Source organism: Beta vulgaris, chromosome 1 (genome assembly GCF_026745355.1).
Source record: "Beta vulgaris subsp. vulgaris cultivar EL10 chromosome 1, EL10.2, whole genome shotgun sequence".
NCBI classification, from domain to species: Eukaryota; Viridiplantae; Streptophyta; class Magnoliopsida; order Caryophyllales; family Amaranthaceae; genus Beta; species Beta vulgaris.
Window position 1 is genome coordinate 23,874,001 of NC_079202.1, and position 21,550 is coordinate 23,895,550.

Sequence of the window (21,550 nt, forward strand, 5' to 3'; positions counted from 1 at the left end):
TTGTTATTATATAAACCAAGTATAATATAAAGTAACAAAAATGAGATTTACAAGTATATTAATTAGTTTCTAAATATGTTAGTTTCAATAAAGTTTATGAAAAGAAAGTTTAAACAACAAGAACGTTTATTTTTAATATTCAAAACATCATATTATACATAGTTGGATAAGCTGATTTTAATTTATTTTAATACTATCAAGGACTTAGCACTGAAATACTTTTATTATTGGATTAGGTCCCAACTTCATAAGCGGAACGTTTTAAGTAGTCAACGAAGATTCTCTGTTAAAAGGTACGTACGCGTACTAGTTCAATTAGTGATAGGCTAAAGTCGTATCACCTAATAAAAAATAACCTAAGGTTCACTAACTAGTAGTGAGGGAAGTCAGGATCGAATCCACAAGGAGAAACTTATATTATTGTATCTGAACTCTAATATTATACTAACAAAATCAGATGAAGATGATTGTGTTACTAAACTAAGCAAATAACAGAATTAAACATGAAGGTATGAATCAATTAATAAAAAAAAACTAGGATTATGGATCACTATGCATAGAACTCAGGAAATCAAGGACGAATTACAACCACCTAATAAGTCAATTAATCTAGGGCACATGTAATTTCTCTCGAACATTACCTCCCTCAAAGATCACCTAGCCGCTCTCGCATGGTCAAGGATCACTTTGCCTAATGATTGAAAGTCTATACGGTATCTCTCCTCTCGAAGCATATTCAGTATTGCGATATTAGAAATATAAATCAGGCCTAACTTATAAATCTAGCATGAACGATTCAACCACAGAAAACAATTGAAATACAAGGCAACTAGACTAATCTATCAATCCCTCATTGCATACATCGATCCCCACAATCCTAGAAATAGAACTACTCACTCATATTTATGAAAACAATAACAAAATCAATATAAAAAGTCATACTTTAAAACATTGCAAATAACTAAGAAAGTAATCTAATCAACAATAGAAAAAGCAATAAAGAAAGATTACCAAACTGAAGAATTGTATTGGACTTGGGAATACTCCAAAGGTTTGATCTTGAATTCAAAGTGAAAAGTCATAAACTAGAAAGATTACCAAACTAAAGAAATGTATTGAACTTGGGAATAATCCAAAGGTTTTATCTTGAATTCAAAGTGAAAAGCAATAAACTAAGGTTCTTAAATCACTCTCTAGAGAAAACTATGAAAACTAATGGCTAAAACAAAGATGAATAATAGAAATTCTAATTTGCCTATTTATACTAGCCCTAAAACAAATAGGACAAAAGTCTTATAAAGTAGCCCGTAATTCATTAAACGCGCGTGTTGGGTCACTGCCCGATCAGGCCAAGTATGCCCGATGTAATCACAAGGGCTCGATGCAATCGGGCTGACCCCCCGATGTCATCGGGCCACCTTCTATTCCAGCAGTGCACTCAACAGGATCTCCCTTGGCGCCCGATGTCATCGGGCCGAACCTCCCGATCAGGTTTCAACAACGACTTACGACAGGGCGTAAGCACCCGATCGAGCCCGCAACCAAAGTAATTTGTGTCTCTTGGGCGTCCGATCGGGATAAGCCACCCGATCTGATCGGGCCTGACCACTTTTCTTCGTTCCTTGGGTTCAAGTGTCAAGTCTTCAACTCTTCTTTTGTTCAAGGGTCCTGGAAAGTGTCCTCAGGACCTTGGGACTCAGCATCAAACCTCTCCAATCCAGTATAACGGTCATATAACAGAAGAAAATAGGGAATAATTCCCTAAAACTTGCAATTCGACACAAAACAACAAACCACAACTAGATGGAGAAAGTTAGTACAAAATGGCTCCTAATTAGAGCATCATAAACATCCTTCTTAACATACAAGTAGGGGGAAAAACTCTATATAAAATCATAACATCAAACTCCCCCAAGCTAAACCTTTGCTTGTCCCTAAGCAAAGTACAACATGAATATGAATAAAATTGCTTCACCCCTCAAATAAGAAATTCGAACTCAAACATTTTCAACTAAAAATCCTTCAAGCAGGCAAAATTCAAGTTCAGTTGCTCAGATTACCCTGACCACCAATCACCTAAGCAAACCGTCAGATGTAGATGCCCTACATAACATGAAAATCTGGAAAAGGTGCTCACCGAGGTGTCACTCCTCTCAAGTTTGTGGCGAGCATGAAGTGTGTCCGATCACTCATCAACCCAACCATAATAGCCCTTCCCACTCACATTCTCATGTGTTTAAAAAGGTATAATATCTCTCATCCTAATCAAGTTGACTGAAATAATAAACTTAATCTTCAACTTTGGCATATTAACTCTGTATTATTCCAATAAACAATCAAACACGTGCTCAAAAGGTCTTTTTCGGGATTGTAATAGGGCTCGGGTAAAGGTACGAAAATTATTTAAGAAATGTGGTGGAAAAGCCAAGAAAAGGGGAGCAAAAAACACTAGTAGGACTAGATGTGGTCGAAACAGTTCCCATAGCCTCAACAACATGACCAAGATAATAACCAACTTTGATATTTTACGAACCAAACAATAATTTTCTCCTTCAATATAATTTCTATAATTTTTCATGAATCAAAATTTCTTGAAATATAATGAATGAAAACCATGGAGAATTTTCATATATTATTTTTTCTTTTTCACTTTACTTTGTACCAACAAAACATTATTTTCCAACCAACCCACGGAATCAACCACACAATATAGTATCAACCTAATAAATGCTCCCCCAAGCTAGTCTTGGGATAATAATCATTGCAAAGGCTCAAGGTGTGTAATGTGGCTTAATATAGATCCAAAAAAGTCATTAGGCTCAGCGGGGCTAGGAAGAAAAAATAATTCTTTTAAGAACTATGAGGCTTAAAAACAAACAAATGAACACCTCTATCACAGCAGATGTCCAAAGTCATCAGAAATCAACGAGTACAATGCCAATATCAAGATAAGAATGCTACAAGGAACTAACACACAAGAATATACCGAACATAGTTTTACATCCTAAGGCTAGAATGAATCCTCAGAATATAACCAATTCAAGCATGCAGTTAAAGTAGGCGCTTTATCATCAAAATCTACTCAAGATCAAGGCAATCAGAGATCATATCACAACATCCCAATCACAAATTCCCAACTATTCAGTATAATGAATTAAATCACTTTTCAAAGCAAAGTTCGGGGCACAGGAAAGCAATCCATCTATTCATATTCAACTCGTATTTTTGGTGTTTTTTCATCAACATTTCAATTTTTGTGTTTTTTTTCCAAAGCAATTAAACTAACTTAAGTAACTTAAAAAGTAGTAAAAGAGAGAGAAGTACTCACAGAAATCCTCCCCCCAAGCTGAACTTGGCAATGACCGCATTGCAATAAGGGGAAGGAGCAACATGGATATCAGTCATCCATGTACGTGTCATCACCATCATCATCATCCTCACCTCCGCCATCCCTATTACTGGATCCCGGCTGGCTGTAACTGGGTTCCAAGTGTACCAAGATGGGTGCGCATCTTGTTCAGCAATCCGATGAAGGCGGCAGTACTCGTCGTACATGGGATACATAGTCAGATGCTGATCATTGGCCAATGTATCAACACGTTGACAAATGCTCTAGAGAGTTGCAGAATTAGCATCAACCTGCTGGCTGATGCCCTGGATGGCCCGCAGTGTTGGCATTAATGCTAGACTCCATCCGCTGTAGCATGCTCATCATATCTTGAAACCCAAAAGAAGGAAGAACAACAGGATATGAGGGAGGGGGAGCATTACAAGTAGAAGGGATATCCTCAGTATGGGGTGGGCGGCGGTGAAAGGTGCGCTCGGGTATCTCTGGGATAGGGGTGGGAAAATCAATACCGGCAATGGGAAGGTGATAACGGGGTTGTCTAGGTCAATTTTTGCTAGAGGACTAGGCAACTCAATGGAGCGCAACCCGTTAATGCGCCATTGGCATGTGTCAACAGCCAACTTTAACCAGTGGACGCGATCTACATAGCCCATGAGGATAGGTCCTAGGGCCGGCTGGTAGCGGGTCGCATCAAAACTGGGATTTTTCTAGTAAACGAGTAATGAAACCCCCATTCACTATGGCACGAGAGGTCAAGGTACCATCGACTCGCCTCTTAGGGAAGGTGGTAGCAATACGCTCCATTTGTAGTGCAACGTGATGAGGGATGTTGTATTGAGATCGGTGAGGGGTCCCTTGAAGCATATAGCTTCCTATCAAGTACAATTCGACCCTCCGGATCCATTGTCCTTCTAGCCGCACAAACAGTGTCTTAGACATGAACTTTAGCCAAATTTTAAAGATGGGTTAGTGGATGAATTCGGCATTACAATGTTGCAGGGTGAAGTCATTTTCGTCTCCCGTGATGGCATAGTAGGTATCATGATGGTGGTAATTAGGGGGATGCCTAATCTCCCCCTGACATTGGAAGCAAAGTATTCTAGAAAACTCCGGGAGGGTTAAGGGAAAGTCCTGATTAAGCAGTCTATAGGACACATAGGATACGGGTCTAGTGCGGGGTTTGGTGACCGTTAGACTACTATAAAATTCATAGAAAAGTACGGGGTAGGTGTTAACATGCACGTGAAAAAATGATTCCATCCCGATTATTTTCATGAAATCTTTGAATTCAGAGGAAAAACCCAATTTATTTAAAAATTCAATATCAAGGAAAGCGGTAGGACTCACCTCGTACCCTTTTAGGCGTTGAAACCGTTCCCGCTGCTCTTTCATGATGAAGATGACATCTGGAAAAGTGTTGTTCTGGGGAATGGCAGGTGGGGTGGTGGTTGTGACCCAGCGGCAGATTTCGCCGCCTCAAATACATGTTGCGTGGTTGCCAAAAATGTGAGAAATTTCTCACTCTCTAATGGTGGATGATTGAAGGAAGCTTTTGTTCACTCATTTTATTGGTGGAAGGGAGGAGGAAGAAGATGAATGTGATGGATGGAGTGAAAGAAATTGAAGAGTAAGAAATTTGTAGCAGATGATGAGACGAGTGATTTGGTGAAGATTGAAGGAGCTTGAATGGAGTGCTTTAACGGTGGAGGGTGAATTTTGGGGAAGAAGATGAGAATTGGGGGTTAGGGTTTGAAGGAGAGAAAGAGTGAGAGAAAGAGTGAGTGAAAGTTAGAAAAATCAGACTTAAGGAACCCCCGCTGACACGAGCCCGATCGGGCACCTTTTTTCCTTCGTTTTCTCTGCCCAATTTTGGTCACGGGCCCGATCCGGCGAAATACGTTTTCTTGGTTTCCATAATTCTGTTGCGAGCCCAATCGGGTGAGGTTTCCCGATGGGATCGGGCGGACCTACTTATTTGCTTTTTGTCGTTCCGAATTTTTGAAGGAGGCTCACCCGATCAGACGATATGGTCCGATGACATCGAGCGTGCTACTTTTTCTTCTGCCCAGTTTTTTGTTGCAGGGGACCCGATCGGGCGGGTTTGCCTAATAGGATCGGGCGACAGCCCGATTACACTAGTAGAATAATTGCTTATTGCTGCGGTTTTACCCATACGCAGCAATATATCAAGTAAAAAGAAAAAATATAAAATAACCATATTGCCGTGGTTCCGGCCGAAAACTGCAGCAATGTGTTTTCAACAAAAGTTTTATGAAATTTTTTGACTATTTGACCAAACATATTGCTGCGGTTTCCGGCAAAAACCGCAGCAATATATTAAAATAATATTATAAAATATTATTTTGACCTATTGTTGCGGTTCCTTCTAAAAATGCAGCAATAGACTTTTAAAATTAATATAAAAGGACCAATCTAGGGTTTCACTCCTCATCCTCTCAGCAGTTTCACGGCTCATCTCACTCTCTCCTCCTCTCATCAGTTTCATGCCACTCTCCCTCTCCTCCCATCATCTTCTCTCTTCCTCTAAACCCTCTTATCCTCTCATCATCTCTCTTCTCTTGTTCATCACCTGAAACTGGGAAAGCAACACGCAACACACATGTCCGTCGCCTGTTCGTCTCATCCTCTCTCTTCTCCTGTTCGTCGCCTGAAACTGGGAAAGCAACACGCAACACGCCTGTTTGTCGCCTGTTCGTCTCATCCTCTCATGCTCTCTCTTCTCCTGTTCGTCGCCGCTCATCTTAGCCACACGCAACACCCTCATCCTCTCTCATTCTGTTCGTCGCCGCTCATCTTAGCCACCGCAACACACCAACTCTTAAGATCTATTTTAGATTTCACTTTTAGATTTCAATTTGGGTTGTTGATGAATTTTAACATGTTAGTTTTCTCAAATTTCTGAATTTTGTACATTGTCTTTTTTTCTTTTTTTTTTTCTTTATCTTGACATAGATGTTATCCTTGGGTTTAATTTTTGGTGTATGGACTACGGAGCTTGTACTGAATTGATTAAAATTTATGCATGTTTTGTTTTGTTTTAAAAGTTACAGTCATTGCTTTTGCCTTTTGAATATTAATGTTATTGCTTTTGCCTCGTGTCTTTTGGATCGTTTTTTTCCCCTTCTATTGACTGGTTTAGTAAAGGGCTGGATACATGGATATTCGACTCATGACATACACTGTAAAAAAGGTCCTACTCTCAAGTTGAACGATGCATATATTCACTTTTCAGATCTGTTTTGTTATAATTTCTTTTTAGATTTTTTTTTTGATACTATATCTTTGATTTTTTTTTATAATTTGCCTTAAATATATTGTAATAATATATTACAATTTTTAGTAGCGGTTTATATTCTTTCAGCCTTTTTTTCTTTCAAATTTGATGGCAAAATGCTAAAAAAAAAAATTACCTGTACCAATACATATTGCTGCGGTTTTGGCTAGGAACCGCAACAATAGGTGTAATATATTGCTGCGGTTTTGGCCAGGAACCGCATCAATATGCTTTACAAATATGTTATAAAATAAATATATTGCTATGGTTTTACCCAGAATTCGCAGCAATATGTTCAAATATTGTTGCGGTTTTAAATCGCGGCAATATATTAATCACCTATTGTTGCCCCCTTAATTGATGTGCGGCCAAAACCGCCGCAATAGGCCACTTAATGACCGCAACAATAAGTATTTATTATACTAGAGTTAGATGATTTCCTTGGTTTGTATGCGTTTTTTTCAATTGGACAACAACCCAAACTGCTATGCTAAAAAGTCCTGCACACATATAACCTTAGAATGATGATTGGTATCCTCTCACTCTCTCATCAAACTACAAAAATAGCAAAAATAAAAAGTAAAAAGTAGAAAAGAAAAAGGAGAAGGAAATTGGGTTGCCTCCCGAGCAGCGTTGGTTTATAAAGGTCCTACACGACCATAAAGCCTCATCCCTCAAGCAGAAGGGGGAGAGGGTTGGAGGTAGAATTCCTCCACAGATCCAACAAGGATTCATGTATGGTACAACTTTAAGCATTGGCCATTAACTTTGAAATTTTTACCTATTGCATTCATCACCTCAATGGAACCAAACTTGTTAGTATATATTAGTGACTGAAAATGGACCAGACCACCTAGACTTCAACTTACTAAGGAAAACTTTTAGTCTAGAGTTATACAATAAAACCTTGTCACCAATAGAGAACTCGCTACTCAAAACTTTCTTATCATGTCATCTCTTAGTATGCTCTTTGTAGAGACGCGAACTATACCATAGGCATTCAACCGGAGTTCATCAAGTTCATTAATCTGCAGTAGGCGTTTTTCTCCTACTAATATAACATCAAGATTTAGCTCCTTAACATCCCAAAAAGCCTTATACTCTAGCTCAACAGCTACGTGACATGTTGTCCCATAGACTAACCTGTAAGGGGTGGTGCCAATAGGGGTCTTAAAAGCAATTCTATATGCCCATAAGGTGTCGACTAACTTATCACTCCATTCCTTCCTAGATATAGCTACCACCTTCTCTAGGATAGTCTTTATCTTACGATTAGACACTTCTACCTGCCTACTTGTCTGAGGATGATATGCTAGACCAGTCCTATGGTAGACACCATATTTCTTTAGGGCCTCAAAAGTTCTTTTGTTAAAATGAAATCCACCATCACTAATGATACGCCGATGAACCGTGAATTGGAATGAGAAGCAAATTTTGTGACTCTGATATGAATATATATATATATATATATATATATATATATATATATATATAATATATATATATATATATATATATATATTATATATTATATATATATAATAATTATATATATATATATATATAGGGTTGATCCGGTGAGAATGGGTCCTTCTGTGAGAACATATATCATATGTGAGAATAGATGTAGGTCAGACAATGATGTACATTGTTTTAGAACATGATGTACATTGTTTTAGAACATGATGTACATCACTTTAGAACATGATGGACATCGTTTTAGAACATGTTGCTCATTATTGTAGAACGTGATATACATTATTTTAGAACATGATATACATTAATTTAGAACATGATATTCATTTATTTAGAACATGATATACATTTTGCATCTTGATCATGTATGGTGATAATGTGACTAAATTCCTTAAACTAGACCAAATACACAACAACATAAGCACGAAAATCAACAAAAACTCAACAAATGGAAAATAGAAGTAAAATATCAAAATAAAATGCAAAAAAATCCACGATAATAGCAAATCCGAAACATTAGCTAGGCTTATCAATTGAAGTTGATGTTAGTGAGACACCATTGATGGCGATGCTCGATCGACGTCGACGTGGTTGGCGGCGAGAGAACGCACAAGTGTTCGACGAACAATTAACCACGTACAAAATCGAAGCCAAAACAATCTGCCGAGCACCGTGCAAATAACGAGAAGACAAATAGCTGATTCCGATAATGTGTTCGGCAGAATAATAGTCAAAATCACTGGTTTTCGATGATGATTGCGTGGCGGTTTCGAAAGTTAGAGGAGAGAGAATTTGAATCACTTATTGGAGGGAGGAGGTGGAGGAGAGAATTGCGGTGGTAGTGGTGGTCGCCGCATGTTGCTGGTGTTGATTCCACCATTGATGATGGTGAGAGGAGAGAAAGTGAGGAGGTGAAGAGAGAGAATGGAAATGAGTTGGGATGAAAATGTCGTGTGATGCGGGAATGAGATTGTAATTGAGAAAAATCCCAAATCCTTAGATTTAAAGCATCCAATGGTTCAGATTTGTTTTCACATAAGTTGGTGTTCTCACCTAAGAAGGGTGTTCTCACAAGAGCCTTCCCCTATATATATATATATATATATATATATATATATATATATATATATATATATATATATATATATTAATATATATGTGTGTGTGTGTGTGTGTGTGTGTGTGTGTGTGTGTGTGTGTGTGTGTGTGTGTGTGTGTGTGTGTGTGTGTGTGTGTGTGTGTGTGTGATTGCCTCTCATGATATGCTATTAAATGATGTCATTCAGGATCTAATTCTATTTTTTTGGTCAATCTAAAGTCTTCCTCTTGAATTCTCCTATCATAAGTTGTAAAGGCGAAGAAAACCATCGACTGTTAGAGGTTGATTTGGGTTAAGTGGAGGCTGGTTTTTAGTTAGACAACTCGTTCCAATAACTATTCCATTAAAGTAATAAAAAGATGGTTAAAATTTAGTTCAGTAAAAGTTATCTACAGATTATTAGATCGTTATGTTATTATTTATCCCTACTTATTACTTATTAGTATCATGTTAGGAATGTCATTTATTATTATGTAGTACTCAGCTTTGCTGGTTACGTGCTTTGTTTGTATGTGTTGATCATGGCTTTGCCTTATTGATTCTTTGATGATCCATTCTTGGTGAGCAGATTCTTTAGTGCATTGACATCTACAGGTTTGCAGATGTTGCAACATAGGGATCTAGGAATGGAGAGCTTGTGTGGCAGATTGTTTTATCTATTGCTTTAGTAGATACTTTATATTTAAGTTTGGTTTGAAGTTAACATTAATAGTGTTGTTTGATTTTCAAGTTACTTTGATTATTTATTATATTTCAATTCTTGTTTTCCGCTGCAAGATTCTAAATAAGCCGATACGTTATCACACGGGCGATAATGCTTTGATGGTTCTCTAAGTTTTATATTGAAAAGGTATTTTGTAAAACAGAGAATTATCGGGGTGTTACATCCAACTTGACTCTCTTTGATCCTAAGGATTTAATATTTCTATGCTAAGCCTTTGCATATCTCGACACAATCCCTCAGGAACTACCAAGGTACTCATGTTATGGCTCAACTTTCTACCTAAGGCATCGGCAACTACAATTTTTTCCCTTAATGATATTGGATGTCTAGCCACTAGTGGAAAAAACATCAAGTGCTCTGGTTAAAAACCATACAAGTGCTCCGTATTTGACCCGTAGCAGACCCCATACGAGCACTTGAGTATTTATCAAGTGCTTCCATCCTCAGAACCAGTGATTATTATGGGAAGTTCAGGATGAAAACAGACAGCAGAAACATTGTGTGTATGCCCTTCCAGAGTCTGAACACAGCTTTTTGTCTGATAGTCCCACACCTGTATATAAATGACATGCAAACAGCTAAGATCGCAATAGCCAAGTGTCAGAACATCACATAATAAGCTCACTCACCTAAATTTTAGTCCATTTTTGCTTCTTTCTTGTAAACCATATCCTACTTTCAATTTGATTTTCTGTTTTCATTATGAAGCTATGGCTCTAATGATATCTCTTACATCACACTTGACCAAAGAAACTAAAACAGAAGAATAACCTGGGCAAATGATATTTCAAAGAGAAATTAACATCAGACAGGACAAGAGCTAACATAGAAGTAATAGGTGAAACCAAGCCATACGCTAAAAAAAAACAGAATTTCAAACAAATACATTATTAAAACCAAGTCATTACTGAAACCTAGATGAAAACCTTAACGTAGAGAATGCTCAAAAATCTGTGGACTAACATTATAATTTTAAACAGAAAATAGGGCTTAAATTGCAAATTCCTAGAAAATATGAAAACATACCAACGAAATATGCAATTAAAGAAATTTAACTAGAAAAAGAGATGCAATCTAAGGAGAAAGGAGGATGAATAGATTGTTGTAACGATTCACCTATTAATTCTAACCTTAATTAGGTTCATTATAACAATTTTGCAAAATAAGATAAAAATACAGATTTTAAACAAATACCTAATATACCTCAGAGTAATTTGAACTTGAAATCAGATGGAGAATCCTGAGGTTCTACAAATTGCGAAGAAACGGACCTAGTTAGTGAGACAACCCCTAAAAACTTCCATTGAAAACCCTAGGAGAAAGAAAATTGAGGCGATTATGATGATGATTGAACTGTAAGAGTTAAAAAAACGAAGATGAAGGAGTAGAGATAAAGAGTGATTAGGTCCCATCAATCCCCAAAATTAAATAAGAGAGTAGCATACCAGTAGGATTCCTTCCACACTTATTCTCATGCCCTCTCGATTATAACTACAAAGAAAAAGGAAACCAACAAAATTTCAGGCTCACCAATAAATAAAATCAAGAAACATCTTTAATCTGAAATATAAAGCTTTTACCAGTACAATTTCATCAACAATTTCAAGCCCTAATAACCCAGTTGCACAATGTGTCTCAAGTTCATCAACTCATTGAATTCTTCGAAAGAAATGGAACAAAATTGGAGCAAAAAAACAGAGACTGAACTCAAAGCAAGAAATTCCTTACAATGTATCTCAAACTCATTAATTCTTTGCAGTCGCCTCCTCAACAATCTTATCTGCCTGATTCGGCCCTTGGAATAGTTCCTTCATTTTGTCACTCATAGAACTCACACTAGCACTCATTTTCTTACTAACTTCACTCCCGCCGATCCTCAGACGCTCACCCAAAGAGGTCACTTTATCCATCAAGTTATCACTCATCTTTAAAACCTCCAAATACAACACCAACTACAAGATATAACCAGCATTACTTCTCAGAGCAACGGCAGCGGCAACAACGAAAACTCTCCCCTAATTAATGTAAAACAAACCAGCAAAAATTTCAAGACGTAATTCAGTTGAACATAAAACAGAACAATTACGAAATCAACAGAAAATTCCAAGTCAACTAATAACTCGCCAAACACGTTATAATATGGAAAAGTGATATAAATCAGGAAATATGCAACAATAACTAAAACAACATTAACAACCGGAACTATATATTATATACAAAGATTATTCAATACATACAGAAAAAAGGTATAGAACGAATTTCCAAGATTTAAAAATCACTTGGCGAATAGATTTTGATCTACAGTTGCATTTTAGGTCGTTCATCTGAGGGACATCATCTTAAGGCATCTTTCAAGTTTAAGAAATATGTATGGTCTGTTATGTTATAAAATGTAACCAAGTCTGAACATATAACAAAGCAATAGTCATTACAGATAGTCTTTTTGCATACAATTGGAAATAGTGTTTTTAAACTTTACAAGATCCCTTTTTGGAGCACTCCAAAGAGACTTCAAAAAACAATATCCAGTACTATATACAACTTTTTCAATTATCACAAGTGGCAAAGTCATAAAAAAGGAAAATAAATTATGAAATTTTCCATCAGCTAATGGGAAATTTCCCAAATGATTGAATACGTCTACTAACCTGGACAGCAGCTCGATAGAAGAGTTCCTCTCCTACTGAGCTTGCAGCAACAATGAGTATAAACTGCAAAATTGGAAAAACTAATTTAATTAAATCAGATCTTGAACAGCTAATCACATCACACATGGTATCCCTTAGCAATCAAGTTCTTCAAGGCTCTAAACTATTTACCTGCCACGGTGACATTCCATAGAAGAAGCTACGAAGCTCCTCGTCATCCACATCCCTTATCGCACGAGCATGGGGTGACACCTTTACAACCTCATCCTGCATTCAGTTAATACAGGGCATTAAGTGAAAAGAAGTAAAAAGAAAGAAAAAGCCACCATAACAAGAGAGATATTTTAAGCCATCAAAGTATTGAATTATTACCAAAAACTAACTGCCGGAAAGAGAAAGAAAGTTAAGAGGAGACTAAGAAAATTCAGGAATCACGAAATTTAGGGCTAGATTTATCTTCTAACAATCAAAGTTAAGAGGAGACCCAAATTTAGGGCTAGATTTATCTCAGATTACAATTGAGGAAACATAAACTCACCATTTTCTCCAAGACTCCGACGATCGACGCACCACTAGTTGAACGGACCGCGGACCGACCACGACGAGGCAACGACCAGCCGACTGAGAGGAGACGAAGTGCGATCTCCGAGAGAGTGAGAGAGTTACTTGAGTTTGAGAGAGTGACTTTGAGAAATGAAACGGCGCTGAGGAAGTTTTAGGTTTCGTTATTTTTTTAGGAAAACTTGTGCAAGTGCTAGGGTTGATTAACCGGAGCACTTATTCACAAGTGCTCTGGTTGACTAGTCAAACGGAGCACTTGACATGAAGTGCTCCGGTGGACTATTCAACTGGAGCACTTGTAAATTTTTTATATTAAAATTTTCACAAGTGCTTGGGTTGATTATTCAACCGAAGCACTTGACAAGTAGCACAAGAAGTTTTTTCCACTAGTGAGCTCATAGTCCTTAATCAACTCCAACCATCTTCTCTTTCTCATATTGAGGTCTTTCTGGGTGAAAATGTACTTCAAACTTTTGTGGTCAGTAAATATCTTACAAGTTGCCCCATAAAGGTAATGTCTCCAAATTTTCAAGGTAAACACGATAGCAGCTAACTCTAGATCATGGGTAGGGTAATTAGCTTCATAAGGTTTCAACTGATGCGACGCATACGCGATTACTTTTCCATTCTATTGTAACACACATCCCAAACCATTCTTTGAAGCATCATTGTACACCTCAAATTCCTCATTTCCTTCAGGCAGGGTCAAAACAGGTGCGGAGGTCAAACGTTCTTTTAAAATCTGAAAAGCTTCTTCACACATCTCACTCCACTCAAACTTTGACTCTTTTTTGATCAAGTTGGTCAATGGTTTCGCTATCTTCGAAAAATCTCTCATAAATCTCCTATAATAGCCAACTAGACCTAGGAAACTTCTAATATCTAACACATTCTTTGGAGTTGGCCACTCACAAACAGCTTGAATCTTGGCCGAACCTATTGAGACTCCTTCTTTAGACACATAGTGACCCAAAAACGCTACTTTCTCCAAACGGAACTTATACTTAGAGAACTTGGCATACAACTGATTCTTCCTAAGAATCTCCAATATAATCCTCAAGTGCTCATCGTGCTCTACTTCATTCCTCGAATAGATCAGAATATCATCAATGAATACCACCACGAACTTATCTAAGAACTCATGGAAAATCCTATTTATCAAATCTATAAATATGGCAGGAGCATTGATTAACCCAAATGGCATTACGATGAACTCATAATGACCATAATGTGTCCTCAACACAGTCTTAGGTACATCCTTATCAGCTACTCTCAACTGGTGATACCCCGAACGTAAATTAATCTTCGAGAACACACTAGGTCCATTCAACTGATCAAATAGGTAATCTATCCTAGGAAAAGGATACTTCTTCTTGATGGTTATATTATTCAACTCCCTATAGTCAATATACAACCTCATACTCCCATCCTTCTTTATCACAAACAATACAAGAGCTCCCCAAGGTGATGCACTAGGCCTAACATAACCCTTATCCAGCAACTCTTGCAATTGCATCTTCAACTCACTCATCTCAGGAGGTTCCATTCTATAAGGTACCTTGGATATAAGTATAGTTTCAGGAACTAAGTCTATGGTGAACTCAACAACCCTAGTAGGTGGCATACCTGAAATCTCACTCGAAAATACATCCATAAACTCATTCACAATTAGAACATCCTTAATATTCACCCCAACCTCTTTACTCACATCCTGCACACTATAGAAAAATAGCTTACACCCCTTCTTCATCAATTTCCTCACTTGCATCACAGAAATAACCCCAACTAAAGTTCTTAAGCTCCCCAAAACGTATATAGGAGGTCAAATTCCCCAAAGAGTTTCTCAAAAGTACTTTCTAAACTTCACATTCTATCATGGCCTTGTAAAAACCTAACTAATTCATCCCAAGAATAACATCTAGGTCTCCCAAATTGAATTCTATTAAATCAGAAGGAAATACACAGTCTCTTATCTTCATAGGCAAATTCTTAAAGAACTTGGTACACCTTATGATCTCTCCGGTAGGTATACTAATAAGCAAATCAATTACTTCAAAGTCTACTAACCCCAGACTGTTAATGACGATGACGAAACAAAAAAAAAAATAAGTCACCCCGAATCAAACAACATTTTAATGAGAACGGAGTTAATAGAAAAAGTACTAGAAACTACATCGGTAGATCTTTTAGCTTCATTGCGACTCATCACGAACAGTTTACCTAGAGCCTTATTTTGGTTGTGGTTCTCACTAGCAGGCTTATTGTAACTCCCTTGATAGTTCTGCGATCCTAAAGGCTTAGAACCTTGGTTTCCCGACTGGCTGAACCCGGATCTGACCTGATTACCACTCACATTGCCATTTTGCTCTTTCTTTTCCTTAGCAAAACACTCATACTCCATATGACCCCTCTTCTGATAGTAGTTACAGGTCACTAAAGTGTCCCTTGCAATCTCTACTAGGATGGTTATTACTGCACTTATTGTTGTGGTACACTCTCTCAGATTGACCCTTATTATTGTAGCCCTGATTATTCCTTCCTTGAAAATTCCCATTCCTATTACTGTTCTTCTCGAAGTTCCCTTGATTTCCCTCAGCATTAAAATCCTTTCTTTTCTCGCCTACTACTAGTGGAAAAATGCAGAAGGGCTGCGCTAAAAAAGGCATGTAGGGTTGCGCTTTTTGACAGCAGCCCTTTCAGTAGCAGCCCTTCACTTTTTAAGTAGGCTACGCTAGAAAAGCACAACCCTTAAGCTAGAAGGGTTGTGCTAGTTAGGAAAAAGCGCAACTGCGCTTTTTCCTAACTAGCGCAACCCTTCCTACCAAAAAAAAAAAAAAAAAAAAATTTTTTTGACATTTTTTTACTCATAATCTCACATTTTCTGAAATTAAACAGAAGAGAAGAGAAATGAAACGAAAATACTAAACCCAAAACAAAAAAAAAGAATGAAACGAAAATGAAAAAAAGGAACAAAAACTAATATACAGAAGAGAAGAAATTATAGATCTGGAAATACAAGAACATTAATCAAAACAAAGATGAAAATACAAGAAATTAATCAAAACAAAGAGAAGTATACAAGAACATTAATCAAAACAAAGAGAAGTATACAAGAACATTAATCAAAATAAACAAAGAGAAGTATACAAAAACATTATAGATCTGAAAATACAAGAACTACCTCCAAACATTAACCTAATAATGTTTAAATACATAAAACAAAACCCTAATACATAATTTAAGGGGAAAAAAATCGGAAAAACTTCAAATGGCTATTTGGAGGCTTAAACGAACTCGGATGGCTTAAAAAGCCTAAACGTCACGACGTAGCAGTGTGTTTGACTCGTTGGCCCGTTCCGCTTCCGAAAAGGTATCACAATAGGCAATCGGACTCCGTCGCCATGTTTAGTGCAAATCATTTCAGGGTTTTTGTCGCAAACATTTATGGGAGTTTTTGAGAGAGAAGAGAGGATGAGAGAGAAGAGAGGAGGAGAGAGAAGGAGGAAAGGAATAATGAGGGACGTGAGAGAGGAGAGAGAATGAGGGATAATATATTTGACGAATCCCGCTTAATATTTGAAGCCCGCGAAGATGAATTTTTCAAATTTTTTTAAGAAGGGGTGCGCTTTTCTTCAAAAGCGCAGCCCTACTAAGTGAAGGGCTGCGCTTTTAGAAAAAGCGCAGCCCTTCCTCCGCAGCCCTTCCTTTTTTTTCCCCTAGTATACATCGTCTTTTTTTATCCTGCCTCGATTAAAGACCATAAATGTGGGCGGCTCTTCCATACACAAAATCTAGAGATGAGAAAGTCTCACCCCCTAACCCCAAGCTGAATCTCCTCAGTCAAACCTTGCTCAAACCTTTGAGCCTTTAACTCCTCGGTAGCTACTACCTCAGGTGCAAACCTCGACAGTGCTATGGACTTGCTATAGTACTCAGAGATGGTCATACTCCCCATCCTGACGTTGATGAACTCTTAGGCTTTCTGTTTCCTCACAAATGCAGGGTAAAACTTCCCCCTTAAGATGGTAACAAAAGAATCCTAATAAAAACCTTCCACAACATTCAGTCTAGCCTCATTTTCTATCCACCACAAATCAGCCTCATCCTTTAGGTATAAACTGTAATATTCAAAAAAAAATTAGCTTGCTTAAATTAAATAATAATAAGTAGCGGTTAAAATTTTCCTTTAATCATAAGTTATGACTGAAATTTGTTACTCTATATCCAAGTAATGGTAAATGATAATTACTTCATTGAATAAATATATGTTGTATGTATGGCAAGAGTTGCAAATAATAACAAGTGAATGTTAGATTAAATAATAACATTAATAAAAGTAGGAAGAGAAATAATCATAAACAAATTAATTACTAGAGTTTTACAAAGTACTTCTAATTCAATGTTGCACAAATTGATGGTACTAAAAATAAAAAGGAAAAGAAAAGGAGAAAAAAAAACTCAATATAGAACTACTGCCTTCATTTAAGTTCCCCATCTCCATTTTTTCTTTGCAAAAAACTCAAATGGAGTTTAAATCAAGGCTCAATTTTTATACACACAAAAACTCAACTCCAATTAAAAACTCAAAACCAAACCAAACCAAACCCTCCCAAAAATTCAATTTTTCTACCAATTTCAACAACACAATTCACAAAAATTAGACCCCAACTATGCCTATAAATAACCATTATTGCCTCCCTCAAATCACCACCACCAGAATCCCACCATATTCACCAAAAACCGCCACCCAGAACGCCCCTTTAAGCTTAAATAATTTCCAGCAACACATGCAACAAAAATCGAATGTTGATAATCAATATAACTACAAATCAATACTCAAATAATTTCCATCAACTTTAAAATATTTTAAACCCTCTTTAAGAGTGTTTAAAAATATTTCCCATCATTAAAACTTCAATTATTACTACTTACTAGTATAGTACTACATACTATACTCGTCATTAAAAAAACCCTTAAAACTCCAACATAATACCCTTTTCAAATTTCCAGGAAAATATAATATATTAAAAATTCTTTTAAACATGCTTAAATATATTTAAATTTATAAGAATACTCAATTTGATAAACTACAATATACTACTATGATTTTCTAATCTTTAAAACCCTGAAAATACATGCTTTGATATTAAAAATCCAAACATATTAAGGGTCTGTTCTCCCCAGCTTATTTTCAGTTCAGTTCAGTTCAGTTCAGCTCCATTCTTTTATAACCATTTTGTTAAATATTATTATTATGTTGGTACGTATAATTTATTTTACTAATTACTCTTATTATTTTATTATCATTATTATTATATTATATCTTACTATTAAGTATTATTATTATTGTTGTTTTCTATATATTATTTTGTTTATTATAGCTTTACTCATTATTATTACTATTATTATTAGGAGGAACATGGTTTAGGTCAAAGCACAAATAAACCCATTTTTTTTAGCCCATAAACCAATCAAATCGCGTCAAGACGGTTTATGATGTAATTTTCGCGGTCCAACCCAATCATTATTTTTATTACTAAATATTTTTATATTATTAAATCTAATTATTAAAATAGTAATATTATTTTACTTCTTAGATATTATTGTTATTATATATCATCATCAAGTATTAATATATTAATACAAATAATATAGAATAATTATTATTAATTATCATTATTATCATTAATTATTATTATTATTATTAATTTATGATTATTAATATTATTTATTTATAACTATCATTTAAAAATATCCAAAATCATTATTATTATTATTCATTATTATTACTTATCATTATAAATATTATTTAATATTCATATTATTATTGTTTAAAATATTATTTATATATTTATTACATTCAATTTAATTCAATTTAATTTAATTCAATTCAATTCAGTGCAGTTCAGTTCAGTTCAGTTCAGCTCAGCTCCAATAAGTTCAGTTCATTTCAGCTCCAATAAGTTCAGTTCAGTTCAGTTCAGTTGTTTTATGCCGAAGAGAACAGGCCCTAAGTAAATCTGAATTTTTTTCTTCAATAAATAAATTATATAATCTTAGATTCATAATTAAATCATCAAACTATAACTTTTAAACATAATCAAACTAAAAAAATTATTAAAACCATAAACTTAAAATAAAAACTTGAGGAGGAAGAAAAGTAATCAAACCAAAAAAGATGGAGGAAAGATCACGCGACAATCGAGGGGCAGCGGCGGTGCGGCACAGCTGGTGGACGGCGATGGCGGCGTGCAACACCGGCGCGGAGTGTGCCGAAGAGGAGGAGAGAGAAAAACAAAATAGAGAGAAAAAGAATAAGAGGGCCGAAATTATGGGAGGAAATAGGAGAGAGAAAATAATTGTGTGGGAAAAATAGGATTTATGGGGTTTATATATGTTTCCCTTGTGGCTTAGAAAAGGTGATTGGGGTCAAATAGAGTTTAATGATGAATGAAATTAGTGTTTGGGTCCCCATACTCAACTATGAGTCCTTTTCCAAATCCATATAGTGTTTGGGTTCCTCATGCCCAATTAGAGTCGACATTTAAAGAAATGAATCATTTCAATACTAAATTATATTTGAATATAAATAACTATACATTAAAATATATTTAAAAGATTCATAAATTTACGGAGGATTAAATATATATGCTTTTTCTTTTTGAAACTCATTTAGAACTTGAGTCTGATTTCGTTTATGATAACACTCTATAAATAAATTACTTTGGAGAATCATCAAGTTATAGTTTCCAATTCCAAATTTAATTATTTTGGCTTACAAATTATAATTTAAGAATCTTGATAAAGAATATTAATGTTGTAAGAGTTAGTTTTAGTTGATATGAAATTATTCGAGTAAGAAAGTTAGATTATGCATAAGATTAATCAAGTTAGTTTTTAGTTTGAGATTGCGTTAGCTATAGTTGGTATGCATAAATTAATCTTAATTTATTTGCTGGATATTACATAATTCGAGTATATGTGGCCCGATTTTGAAATTTCTACTCTGTTGTGTTTTGGTTGTGTTTTATATGCATCAAGTATAAAACAAAACCAACAATAGCCTAGAATTATGCAAGCAATACAACAATTCTCTGATCAATATATGTAGCCTTATGATTTACCAAACCATGGGAGCAATTGATTAATAGTTAACTCTTGCACTTTTAGTTTATTTGATTAGTACAGTTGACAACTATTATACTCTAGAAACAAATTTTATGTGGTTTTGTCAACTACTATAGTGTATAAAGTCTTGTTTTTGTCATAGATTTGTATTTTAATTATGTGGTGTTGATTTTTGCTATATAAACTTTTTTTCAGGCTAGTGCATTGTATATGTCAGTGTTATTGCTGAAAATGGCAGTTTATCATGCTTCTGGAGCTCTTTTTCCGGCACAATGTGGTAATCAGCTTGAGAGTGCAACACTCGTGGGTTTGACAACAGATTATGGCAGAGAGTTGCTAGGAAAGAACTAAAAAAACTAGGAAAGGCAAGCCTAGAAACTTCATCGAATATATATATACTAGCTTTTTATGCACGCGATGCGTGCGATGATATTTTTAGACATAACTATTACTAAGTTGTAAACAAACAGATTATAAAAGTTAGTATCTAAGTTCACATCCATTTTGTGAATAAGATTCTTTAAAATACTTACAAATAGTATTTAAAAACACTTTAATAAATAAGTATAAGTAATGGAATTGCATTTCTAACTATTTTTTTGTTGACTTTAACTAATTTTCTTGAAAATCCACACACACTCATCAGTCCCGTCCACTTCAAATATGTAATCAACAGTGTGGAACTAATTAATCTCCATGGTTTTACTTGGTGATGTAAAAACCATGAGTATTCTTTGAAACCAAAACCTTTCATAACTTTGTTGAAAACTGTTGATCTTCCATTAGGCTGCAATTAATAGAGATATTAGTTTTTAGTTGCAAAACGATATGAAATAAAAAATTGTTTGGAACACTTGACAAATCTGTTGAAGTAGTGATTTGATTTCAGTCGGAGTACACCGCAACATGTGCTTAGTTAGGTCATTCATCAATGTTACTCCCATCTCACCACTCTTATCAGCAATAATGAGTCGAAGCATTAATCTGTTAATGGAAAAACACAATCAATAACATTTTTGAATATTTGTAATATATTTAGATAATGTTGTAAAGTTTATATCTTGGAATAGTTGCAACATTTGTTAGATTGCACCATACACATCTATGGACCGTTTGAGTGATGAAGAATTTTCTTAGACAACGGTTACATGCTTCATAAATGATGTCAGCAGCTTGTGACTCAATACGCCTCACATGAGCGACTAATCGACGATAATGAACCTATCATAGGAGACAACAAATATACGTTATTTGTTTTTTTATAATTCCA

General features: G+C 35.6%; 1 long non-coding RNA gene across 6 annotated transcripts; it reads right to left on the bottom strand.

The window, feature by feature from the left end:
- Positions 1-10,384: 10,384 nt before the first annotated feature.
- On the bottom strand, positions 10,385-13,312 carry LOC109135935 (uncharacterized). 6 transcript variants are annotated; one of them, XR_008970320.1, is made up of 7 exons: positions 13,130-13,311; positions 12,763-12,858; positions 11,672-12,654; positions 11,389-11,434; positions 11,147-11,191; positions 10,573-10,615; positions 10,385-10,496 (listed from the first exon to the last, which is right to left on the bottom strand). It is a non-coding gene; the product is annotated as an uncharacterized LOC109135935 (long non-coding RNA). The 6 variants fall into 6 exon arrangements; XR_007268438.2 differs by having other exon boundaries at positions 11,389-12,654; positions 13,130-13,312; XR_007268437.2 differs by having other exon boundaries at positions 11,147-11,255; positions 11,389-12,654; positions 13,130-13,312.
- Between the last annotated feature and the right edge of the window lie 8,238 nt (positions 13,313-21,550).